This window comes from Gastrolobium bilobum, unplaced genomic scaffold (genome assembly GCF_033153095.1).
Source record: "Gastrolobium bilobum isolate Gb01-03AN ecotype WA unplaced genomic scaffold, APGP_CSIRO_Gbil_v1 utg35864, whole genome shotgun sequence".
NCBI lineage: Eukaryota > Viridiplantae > Streptophyta > Magnoliopsida > Fabales > Fabaceae > Gastrolobium > Gastrolobium bilobum.
In genome coordinates this window covers 41,119-53,615 of record NW_026898454.1, presented here as the reverse complement: position 1 = coordinate 53,615, position 12,497 = coordinate 41,119, and positions in this window count along the sequence as shown.

The following is a 12,497-nucleotide window of genomic DNA, read 5'->3' as shown; positions in this document are numbered from 1 at the left end:
CTTCAAATATTGTCTTAATTAGAACCGATCATGGTGGAGAATTTGAAAATCAAGAGTTTGAAATGTTTTGTGAAGAAAACGGTATTGAACATAATTTTTCTGCTCCTAGGACTCCACAACAAAATGGAGTTGAAGAAAGGAAAAATCGTGTATTGGAAGAACTTGCTAGAACGATGTTAAATGAAAATAATCTTCCAAAATATTTTTGGGCAGAAGCCGTTGGCACCGCGTGTTATGTTATGAACCGTGCTTTAATTAGACCTATTTTGAAGAAAACTCCCTATGAACTTTACAGAGGAAGAAAACCCAATATTTCATATTTTCATGTCTTTGGTTGCAAATGTTTTGTTTTAAATAATGGAAAAGAAAACCTTGGCAAATTTGACTCTAAAGCCGATGAAGGCATATTTCTAGGATATTCACTTACAAGTAGAGCTTATAGAATCTATAACAAAAGAACAATGGTCATTGAAGAGTCTATTCATGTTGTATTTAATGAGACTGACAATGCCTTGCCTAGAAAGGAACCTTGTGATGATGAGGTTATAGAAAGCATGGAAAACATAAACTTGAATGACAAAGAGGAAGACGAAAGGCAAAAAGAAAAGGAAGCAAACAATGAAGAAACACCAAGTCAACAAACCAATGATGGAAACAAATCTACCAAAATATTGGAGAGTAGCTAGAGGACACCCCATTGATGCGGTAATTGGTGATATATCCAAAGGGGTAACTACTAGAAACTCAATTAGAAATATTTGCAATCACTTAGGTTTTGTTTCTCAAATTGAACTAAAACCATAAATGAAGCAATTATTGATGAACATTGGTTCTTGGCAATGCAAGAAGAACTAAATCAATTTGAAAGAAATCAAGTTTGGGAACTTGTGCCAAAACCAAATGATTATCCAATAATTGGAACCAAATGGGTCTTTAGGAACAAGCTTGATGAAAATGGCATAATAACTAGAAACAAAGCTAGGCTTGTTGCTAAAGGATATAATCAAGAGGAAGGTATTGATTATGATGAAACTTATGCTCCCGTTGCTAGATTAGAGGCTATTAGATTGCTACTTGCATTTGCATGTATAATGGATTTTAAACTCTTTCAAATGGATGTTAAAAGTGCCTTTTTAAATGGATATATTCAAGAAGAAGTATATGTTGATCAACCTCCCAGTTTTGAAGATCATGATTTACCTAACCATGTCTTTAAACTTAAAAAGGCTTTATATGGTTTAAAGCAAGCTCCAAGAGCATGGTATGAAAGATTAAGCAAATTTCTTTTAGAAAAAGGTTTTTCAAGAGGAAAAGTGGACACAACTCTTTTTATAAAGAAAAAAAATGATCATCTATTATTTGCACAAATTTATGTTGATGATATTATCTTTGGTGCCACTAACGTTAATCTTTGTGAAGAGTTTGCTAATCTCATGCAAAGCGAATTTGAGATGTCTATGATGGGCGAGCTAAACTTCTTTCTTGGTCTCCAAATAAAGCAACACAAGGATGGAATATTCATCAATCAAGCTAAATATTGCAAGGAGTTACTCAAAAAATTTGGAATGGACAACTCCAAGGCCATTGATACTCCCATGGGTACATCTTGTTCTTTAGACAAAGATGAAGGAGGTAAATCCATAGAAATTACTAAATATCGAGGTATGATCGGCTCACTTCTATATTTAACCACAAGTAGGCCCGATATTATGTTTTGTGTGTGCATGTGTGCTAGATTTCAAGCTAATCCTAAGGAATCACACTTAAGTGCCATAAAACGAATTATGAGATATCTTGTAGGCACTTCACACATGGGATTATGGTACCCTAAAGGTGCATCATGTGAACTAATAGGTTATTCCGATTCCGATTTTGCGGGTTGCAAATTGGATAAGATAAGCACTAGTGACACTTGCCACTTTCTTGGTTGCTCACTAGTCTCTTGGCATAGCAAGAAACAAAATAGTGTAGCATTGTCCACGACCGAAGCGGAATATGTGGCGGCCGGTAGTTGTTGTGCACAAATTATATGGATGAAACAACAATTAAAGGACTTTGGGGTTGATCTTGATCACATCCCCATTAGGTGTGATAACACTAGTGCCATCAATATCACCAAAAATCCCATAATGCACTCAAGAACCAAACATATTGATATTAGGCATCATTTTATTCCAGATCATGTGCAAAACGGTGATTGTATTTTAGAATTTGTAGAATCTTCAATACAATTGGCCGATATTTTTACCAAGCCTTTCCCAAAAGAAGTGTTTTACAATTTAAGAAGAGAAATTAGTTTGATTGATCCATCATATTTGTGAACTTGTATGGATAGTTCCATGGCTTCGATATCTTCCTTGAACTTGAATTGCTTTAACTTTTTCCACTCTCCTAAATAGTTATTTTATGCCTCTTAAATCCTTGCTATGTTTTGTATGCCATATGTCTGGTTATGATGGAATAAGAGTATCCTTTCTGGTCTTTTTCGCATCTGTCTGGAAATATCCGGATATCTCAAAGTGAATATCCGGATATCCAATATTAGGATATCATGAAGAAAATATCCGCATATCCAATATCCGGATATCGTGAACCAAATATCCGGATATTTGTCGCGCTGGAGGTTTTTAAAATCAGTGACCGATCATTTCTTCTCATTTCTTTCCCTCTTCTTTCCTTCTCCAGCCATACCTCTCCCTCTCTGACCAAAACTGCGCCCCCCCACCATCAACTTAGTGATTATTTCTCTCCTCCTCTTTTCCTCATCTCCTCTTCCTTTCGTGGCTCATTTCATTCTGCCCTAAGCTTCAAGGGATTCCGGTTTATCATAATGGCTGATGGTGCTCGTGAACGTCGGTCCAAGAGGAGAACTGACGCTGCCTCTTCCTCTGACCCCGCTGCTGCCAAGGTTGACCGTTCTGGCTTCGGGTATCTCTTCGATGGAAATGCCGACGAGACACGCACATTCGTCGAGAGGTTCTCTACCCGTCCCATTTTAGAGCCGAAGTATTTGGACGTAGCCTTCTTTGTTGGTCAGGGGTTTGATATTTGTCAGATTCTTGACGCCATCAACCTGCGTCAATTTGCTGCGCTTCAGTGCTCTTACTCGGAGGTACTTGTTAGAGCCTTCTACAAAAACCTCGAGTACTCTCATGGCACTCTACGGTCTCGAGTTAAGGGTGTCGACATCACTGTCACCCTTGATGACTGGGAGGAGCTCGTTGGTTACACATTTCAGCTGGATGATGATGATGTGTTGACCTCTGCTGAGCCGATTACTTATGACAGGATTCATTTTTCAGATTTCCAGTCCTATGACCGTGCATCGTTTATGACCATCATTCTTCGGCCCAAGACTGCACGGACCAACCTGGTCCGCATAGGAGCTAAGAAGCTGGGCATCTCCGCCTGCTTCCTACTATATGTGATATCTCACATCATTCTCCCTAGGCACGCTAATCACGCCATTGTTCAGGAGAGTGACTTATTCACCATGTGGGCTATCCGCACTCAGCTTCCCATAGACTGGCGCCATATTTTTTGCTCTCAGATGCGAGAGGCATCATATGGCTCCACTGCTCACTTGCCATACCCTATGCTCATTCAGCGCATTATGGAAGTGAAGGGTGTACCCATGGACGGTGAAGCAAAGAAGAAGCTGATGACGGGTCACCACTGCTTCGGAGAGAAGCTGCTTACGAAGGCGAACATCAACCGATCAAATGGTCAGTGGCAATGGGATGATGAGGCCCTATACAGAGACGTCTTTGATGATGCGATGGACGAGGATGTGAGCGCTCCGCAGGCTGCTGATAGGCCTGCAGATACATCTGCTGCTGCGACTCCGCTCCCCTCGCTCCCTCCGCTGCCACCCCCACATGATGGCCGTCCATACTCTACGCATGACATCATGGTATATCTTCATGCTTTCCGGAGTGAGGTTTCTGATCACCTCACTCGCATTGAGACCACTCTTGGTCTTACTAGTACTAGTGGTCCTTCTCGTGATGCTAAGGGAAGTGCTTCAGATGAGGACACATCTGGTAATGAGGAGATCCCTACAGCTTCAGGCTCCGAGGATGATTCCTAGTCTAGGACTGCTTATTGTCATTAATTTCCTAGCTAGATTATGATCTTTGTGACGTTTGTACTCCTTTTGGATGATATTTTGTTCGGGTACTACGCGTACCTATCTGGTGTATCCCCTTTTTGATTAATGATATGCAGTATATTTTCGTTGAAATTTGAACGCCCTATTTCATTGGATGCATGATTATTTACCATATTCTCTTATCGGATTATTTATTTCTTTTTGATGTTGCCAAAGGGGGAGAATAGGTTACTAAATTAAAAAATATTCAATTACTCAAATGGAAGGGTAAACAGGGGGAGATACTGAAACTTAATCATCAAAATGACCTATACCATGAACTCAGGGGGAGTATCGAATTTAAAATGATTGAATTTATGCAAACTAACGCTCTTTCTCAATTTAAAGTTTGTCATCAACTAAAAGGGGGAGATTGAAGAATCAAAGTGATGATATGGCTGCCACGTACTCAAAGACGATACAGTTGATGATTCCACGTTAGCATAGTTTCGATGATAACAAACAAGTCAAAGAAGAATGCTCAAAGACAAAGCAAAATCCAAAAGAAATCAAACATCAAGCATATGTGAAAGCATGCAAGTCAAGTATTCAGACAAGTCCAAGATCTCTATGATATATCTAATTAGGACTTAGGAAAATATGTAAAGGTGTATAGATCCTAGCATTGCATGAGCTCAAGTCATTCATATCGTATAGTACTTAAAGAACCTTGATCTAACTAGCTAAACACGCATTAAAAGGTTTTTAAGTAACTTAAGCACACAAGTAACATGCCAAAAATATTTTGTGGCTTTCAAGTTTTGAAAAGAAAACATCCTTAAAGAATTGACAAGTCAAATGGTTTATAAGTCCTATATTGGTTTGGAAAAGGTACATTCATGATACAAACATTTCTAAACAATTTCCATAACCAATTACATGCATTACAAATTAGAAACCATTTTGAAAGAAAAGAAAAGAAGATTTCGCACAAAAAGGATGCTGCCATGAAATATCCGGATATTTTGGTAAGAATATCTGAATATTACATATCTGGATATGGGCCCGATGAATATCCGGATCTCTACAGTCTGCAACAGCTATAAACGGCTAGTTTTCATATGAGGGGTCATTATAAATACCCACATCAATGGTAATGAATAGTGGACGACCAAAGATCATTTATTGAACCTTTATTACTCATTCTAGCTCATTATTGCTCACTAATTGCTTACTTTACTCATTGCATATACTTGAGCTCATCTTTCCTTTGAAGCTATACATCTCTTAGTTCTTCAATTTGTGAAATCTGTACTTTGAGAGTACTTAGCCACTTTTAATCACCTCAATCTTATTTCTTGATTTGAGAGGGGAGTGAACCCTATACTTGAGAGGTCACCAAATTCCTAAGTAAATTTGGAGTGAAAAAATTGCGAGGCACCAAGAGTCCGAAGTCTTGAAAGGTTGTAGAGGTTTGTCAAGCACCCTCAAGCTTGGTAGTTAGTGTAAAGAATTGATCGAGCAGCTTCAGTCTGGACGTAGGTCACGATGGTGGTGACCGAACCAGGATACATATAGTTTGCAATTTCTCTAACTTTTACCTCTTTACTTTATTATTGAAATTGTATCTTTAGATTGTCTTTATTCATTCACTTGCTTACTTTGTTAATCTCTACACTTGCTCTCACACTTAGATTTTTCCTTATTAAATCACTTTATTGAAGAAATAGTCTTTAAAATTTCAAAGGAGGCACTTTGCGAAAAGATTTTGTAAAACTCAATTCACCCCCCCCTCTTGATTATTGAAGCCACTTGTCCAACAAGTTTGTACGCAGAAAATTAAAGACGGAACCATGTTCGGATAGGTAGAAAACGTAAAAGAGATATTTTAGTAAGTGGGTTTATGGGAACCCCTTAGTGACTTGAGGGGTGTAAAATATGTTATAAAAATAGTTTAAATAATTATTTCGCAAAGAGTTTACAGTTACGGTCACAACTCTATTTATTACGTTTTTTATTGTTTTAAATGCTCGCGTAATAAACGGAAAAAGTTTACTCGCATTTTTATAAATAAATTATTGTGATTGTAACTGCGCTTAATATCATAAATAATGTTAACAATAACAATGTAGAACGGACTGTTACATTTTTTGGTATCAGAGCAGTTTCACTAGGGAACTCTGATTTGTATGATTGTGTTGGGTGCTGTAGAGTTGTATGTAGACTCTTATTGATTATTGCATATGTGATTCCTTAGTTTGGGTCTTATCAACCCATTCCTTTATGTTACATGTGTGGTCATCATAAGAGGCCTGTGTGGCAACCCCGAAGCACCGAATGTAAGTCCTTAGCCTGATGTTGTGGCTGTAGTGTTGACTGCTCCATGGACAAGAGATGGAAGTAAGTAAAATATGAATATTAGAGGACTTAAGGACAACAAACTTAGATGTTTTGTTTGACATTTTAGGTGAAATTTACAAAGTTGTATCATAAGTAAAAGTTGTAAACAAACCTATTGTATGTACAGTATTATTATAGGCGAAAATTGCAGTATTTTGGATAGTAAACATAATTGAGATGGGTTTATAGCATGAAGATGGTATTGGTAAATCTCATATATATATGTGTGTGTGTGTGTGTGTAGTGTTAGTAAAACAATTATGTACAGGTGAACTGAGTGAATTGACTTCATTAAGGCGAGTGACTTGGGATCTGATGAATTGCTAGAAAATATTAACAGGTATGCTTAGGTAAGAACTTGAATATTTTGATGTTTTACTAGAAAGTTATAAATCCCTGATGTGAGGGCGTACACTTGAAAGAAATGAAGTGGTTAATGTAGAGGGATGAATTGAATATTTGAAATTTGAACCTAAGAGAAGTGACCACTTGGAATGATTATCCTAGCGATGTGTTGATTTGTGATATATTGAAATAGGGAATTGAAATCCATATGGACATAATATTGATGAAATATAGGTGAGATGAACTGACTATGTATTATATGTATAAGGAAGAAGTGGAGAGAATCGCCATGGATGACACAAGGTAAATGTACAATGAATGCACTATTGTAATTAATGGATGTCGAGTCTAATTGGCAGAATTGCCATTGGTAAATGGGTAGGACGATTGAATGGTATAATCTCATTTAAATAGTAATGAGAATGGTATAAGAAATTAGGATCTAGTGGTGAGTATATATACTACTAAAGGTAGTGTGCTTGCGAAGTAATTTGATAATCGATATGAATTTAGGAGAAAATAATATGATGTGATATAGAATTATGCATAGAGATATGGTCTCCTAGGAGTGGGGACAGGATTTTCCCTGTAGCGATGCACTGTGTGGATTGTCAAGTAGTGTGGACCAAAGAGTAACATTATAGTTAAAGGTTACCCTTGGAAGTACCCATTAGATCTTATGTCTAGGAACATACTAGACCTACAGGCAATTGAATAGGCTGATATGCCATTGGATAAACTTAAATGACAGAGGATATTAGTAAAGGATAGGTGGGCTATACTTAATGGACTGATTGTCGGTCTACACCTTGAAAGGATAAGTGGACAATGGTCCTGTGATGGCGTAAATGCCAGTATATATATAAAACAGGTCTGAGGGTTAACCAAAATGAAAGTAAACTATCGGTGGTGAGAATTAAACGAGGAAGTTATAATGAATTTACCTATATGTAATATGTTTATATTATACCACTACTATTATTATTATTGGGGGTAGCCCCATGTGAATATACCAAACACATTTTGCCGTTATATACGGATATGGTACAGACACCAAATAGACTGGGTCCATGTGTGATCTGGAGTGTACTGGGTACACGTGGTGCCGTTATATACGGATATGTTATAAATATGAATTCCCCTGTGTACTGGTGCACATTATATGACTTGATATTACTATCTCTGTGCGGCTTATGTGCCCGGAGTGTATGGCTATCTCCGTGCAGATTATGTTCCCAGAGACTTTTGTTATCTCTGCGCGGATTGTGTTCTCGGAGACTATTATTATGTTATATGAGGAATATGGTACAAGGGAGTATCCTGCATCGATGTGGATGCTAGTACATATAAGATGCCTTATGTAAAAGCACAACAGGGATTGTGTCGTGTAAAGAACGCAATATGCGATGTCAGGTAATTTTAAGTGAACAGTAATATATCAAATGGGATATAATATGTGAGACGTCATGGGAAGGTAGTTTGAGGTATGATTTCTGAGCACTAGGGGATGTGTGTATGTGTACACCATGTGTGGTTAGATGGATTTTGGATTTCACGGAAATTGTGGAGTTGATCGGGGGTTCTTACCCTATGAGAAAGGATAGCAAATTGTTAATACTGATAATTGGGTAAATGTTTTACTAGGAGGACTAGTGAGAAAAAAAAACGTGGAATTAAGATGGTGGTCTGATGGCCTTTCATAAGAAGTTAGTTGTGATGGAATTAAGTGAAGATGTCTAAAATGGATCAGTAACTGAAATTGGGGTGATTAAAGAAAGGTTGATAACTCGATGGAGTGACTTGGAGCACGGTATGTGATACATGTTAGGTGAGAGATATATCCTTTGGAGATACACGGTATTGATAAAATTTTAGAAATTTGTTTAAGGATGAAAGTAGTTCCAGGTGATAGAACGATTATGTTTGGAAATTACCAATGTGAGGAGACTTATATGTGAGGATTACGATATAGTATTTTAAGTTGGACATCCATAATAAAAATATCGATAATGAGGAAATGGAGGTATAAATGAATGAAAAATATGTTGAATCTATAATATTGGTACAGAATGATGAGTAAAAATGGTTAGTTGGTGAAAATATGAGGTATAAGACCTTTGATGCGGAAGTCATTGATGTATTTTGTGTTTAGACTTGGAGATGGCTAATGTGATAGATAGACGCACAATAGGTGAAAATTTTTGATACGACGTTGTAGGTGGAAAATTTCATGAATGAGTTTGATGGTGAAGGCCTTAAATGGCTAATCGGAAATATAAACTATTATGAGGGTTGCTAGTTTCGTATCGCAAAGAGAAAAATATAGTTGTGATTACCTAAGAAGATGTGAAGACACGTGACAAAGTAAAGTAAAGTGTATAAATATGGAATTTAATGTGAGTTGGGATTATTGGGTACTGTAAAGTGCCATTGAGACTAGAAGGTATGTGCTTGTGTGAAAGCCAAGGCAACAACGAAATGGTAAGATTAGTAACATTAATGGAAAGGACTGGTATATTGGGGTATCATTGAAACAGTAGGGGCAGCAAAAAGATTGAAGTATTAAAGAAAGTGTGAGTTGAAAATATTCCAAGAATAATCAGTAAATATACATGAGAACAGTTAGAGTCTATTATGAAAACGGTTAGAGGCTTTTGGGAACGACCTTGGGTCACAAAGATAGATAAAGATGAAAATGAGGTGAAGTTAGACAGAGAAATTTGTAATATGGTTATATTATTACTTACAAATTAGCGAAAATGCAGCCGTAGCCTATGGAAAAATTGAAATTATAGTAAATTAAGGGGTCATATCACCGGAATAGACAAGTAATTGTGAAGGATCGAGGAACGATGAGTACCACAAAAATGAGGTTATGCTTGTGATGAAAGTAAAATGGTAAGGATGCACACCTCAGGAGGCTACTTGAGAGTGGAAGGACGAGATTCTCTGCCTATATTTCGAGTCAGTGGACCGGTACGATACTAATTTTGCGGACAAAATTTCAAAAAGGTGGGGTGAATATAACACCTCGCATTTCTAAATTATATATTAATTGATGAACCCTTAGTTCATCAGGTTTTTGAGCATGAATTAGTATAAATTTGTGTGATTAAATGATGGAAAAAGAGGTTAATATCTTAGAATTTCCTCAATTACAAGTTCAAGAAGCTTTATTGAGAATTTGTATTGTTCTTGTAGGAAAAGCAAGCTAAAAAGGCAACTGGAGAAGGAAGGAGATTTTGAAGAGGAGAAAAATGCCTAAGTGTTGAGCGCTAAAACGTCCACACAGAACGTTTTAGCGCCCTGCTGCAGAAAGAGGCCAAAACTTGCTGGTGCTGAGTGCTAAAACGTCCACACAGAACGTTCTAGCGCGCTTCTGCATTCCGAGGATGAAAAGTTGCTGGTCTTGGGCGCTAAAACTTCCTTCAACGAACGTTTTAGCGCCCTGATGTTGGAAAAAGCCTCTGGTCTCCAACGCTAAAACTTCCAAGCCAAGTGTTTTAGCGGTGGAGTCAGTTAAGGACAGTTAAGCATTCACAAGGCATGGACGCTAAAACGGCCATTCATGAGCGTTTTAGCGTTCAAGTTAGTTGAAAGCAGTTGGGCATCCGTCAAGCATGGACGCTAAAACGCTCATTCTGAACATTTTAGCGCTCATATTAAATTTCAGTTGTAATTTGTAAACTATAAAAGGACAAGGGGCCTTCATTCTCAACACACAATCCAATCCATCATATCTCATTCTGACTTTTCTCATCACACTAGGAGAAGGGAGATCAGGTCAGATCTTTCATAGATCTGATCTGACTCCTCATTTTCTCTGACTTTCCAAATTCTTAGGACATAGTATTGTAATAGTTAGTATACTTTCATGTAATTGTACTTGAAGATTGAAGACTCAACTATCATGACAATGGAGTTTGATCTTTCTTCTTCTTCTCTTGTTATTATTTGTATTATGTCTGAGTAGAGTCCTTTGTAGTCTGATTCAATGGAACTCAAGTTTGAATTTATGAATGGTTAATTAGATATGTTTTGTTTCTCTATTATATGATTGTATGAAGTTGTCTTGATTAATTCTTCATGTTGAGGAATAGTGTAGAACAGACATGTTTACATTGTTTCTCTATTTTTGACAACTTCATCATTAGTGTTCTAGTAGTCAAGGGATTGATGCTAGGATTCTGATGTGATCTTAAGACCTTAGTAAATAATGCATGTATTAAGAAAGGAATCACCAAGGGATTGGGGTTTCTGATTAATGTGTCTATCAGGGTAGTAAGGGATTACATCTTGAGATGATAAGAAAAAGGTTGATCAACATCACATAGTAGATAATTCATAATGGAAATTGGTTCATCTATAAATTCATGTTTGAGGGAAAATGACATATGACTACTTGTTTACATTTTAATTTACATCTTATTTATTTATCAAGTTTTAATTCAATTCAGTGTAGTTTCTGGTGACAAGAAATCTATGCAATCTATGAACTTTTGTTTGATTCAACTCAAGTACATATGGTTAGTCAGTGCTTGACACAAATCCTCGTGGGAACGATCTTTACTCATTATTTTATTACTTGTATGACTAGTACACTTGCTAGATCCGCAACATTAATATATTAAACATGGATTAAAGGGAAGGATTAGTTAAAATCTTGAAAATCAGGTCAAAATACAAAGGAAGGGTAAAACGATAATTAGTCAAAAACGTAACCCTGGGAAGGTAAAATTGAGTAGGAGGTCTCAAATGAGAAAAATAACCCTGGAAGAGGATTCAGAATGAAAAATTGAGTGGATAGGCAAGTTTAAGAAAATTCTGTGAATAGTATTTTTACCGGTTAAAAATATCGCGGTACGATTGCATCGTAAAACGTGCCGATTGAGTTTTGAGCTCTAGGTTTTGAATACAAGTTATAAATGGTATATATGACTAGGAAATACAATTTCTGATGAAAATTGATGAAAATTAGTAAGTTTGGGGAAGCGTTCCTACGGCGCGCGTAACAGCTTAAAACTGCAATTTCTCCAAACGACCGGAAAACTCCGGATTCATCTGATCAAGGGCAATTAAAGGACAATGGTTAATATTAAAAATTAGAGTTTCTAATTAGTTTAGGAAATTATGAACGTTTAGCGGAATAGGAGGGAAATTCGAATTAGTTTGAAATCGCGTGAGGTGGCGGTGGGGCCCACCTCACTTAAGTGGACCTTGCCACTTGGACTTCACCACCAACCAGTTCCTTCTCTCTCCTCCCTTCACCAAAAAACTGAACCACCTCCATGGAAGTGGAAGAAAAGCTTCCAAAACTTCTCTTCCTCATAACTCCTTCAATACAACCCTGAATCAAGAAAAGTTTGTGAGCAAAGTTGTTGAAAATCATCATCCGAACACATCCCACCGATTATTTTTCCTTGAAACCCTCTCATTTGAGAGATAATGGGCAAAACCAGCCACGAATTTTGGGAGAGATTTTGTGATTTTGGAGTTGTTTGCTCAAGCCATTGCTTGGGGATCACTTGGAGGAGTCTTGTGACTTGTTGTGGGTAAGTTTCCACACTTTTCATTGTTAATTTCATGGATTGATTTCATAAACCCTAGAGCATGTTTGTGTGACTGGTGTAGTTAGAGAGCTCAAATGGAAAATGTGTATTAG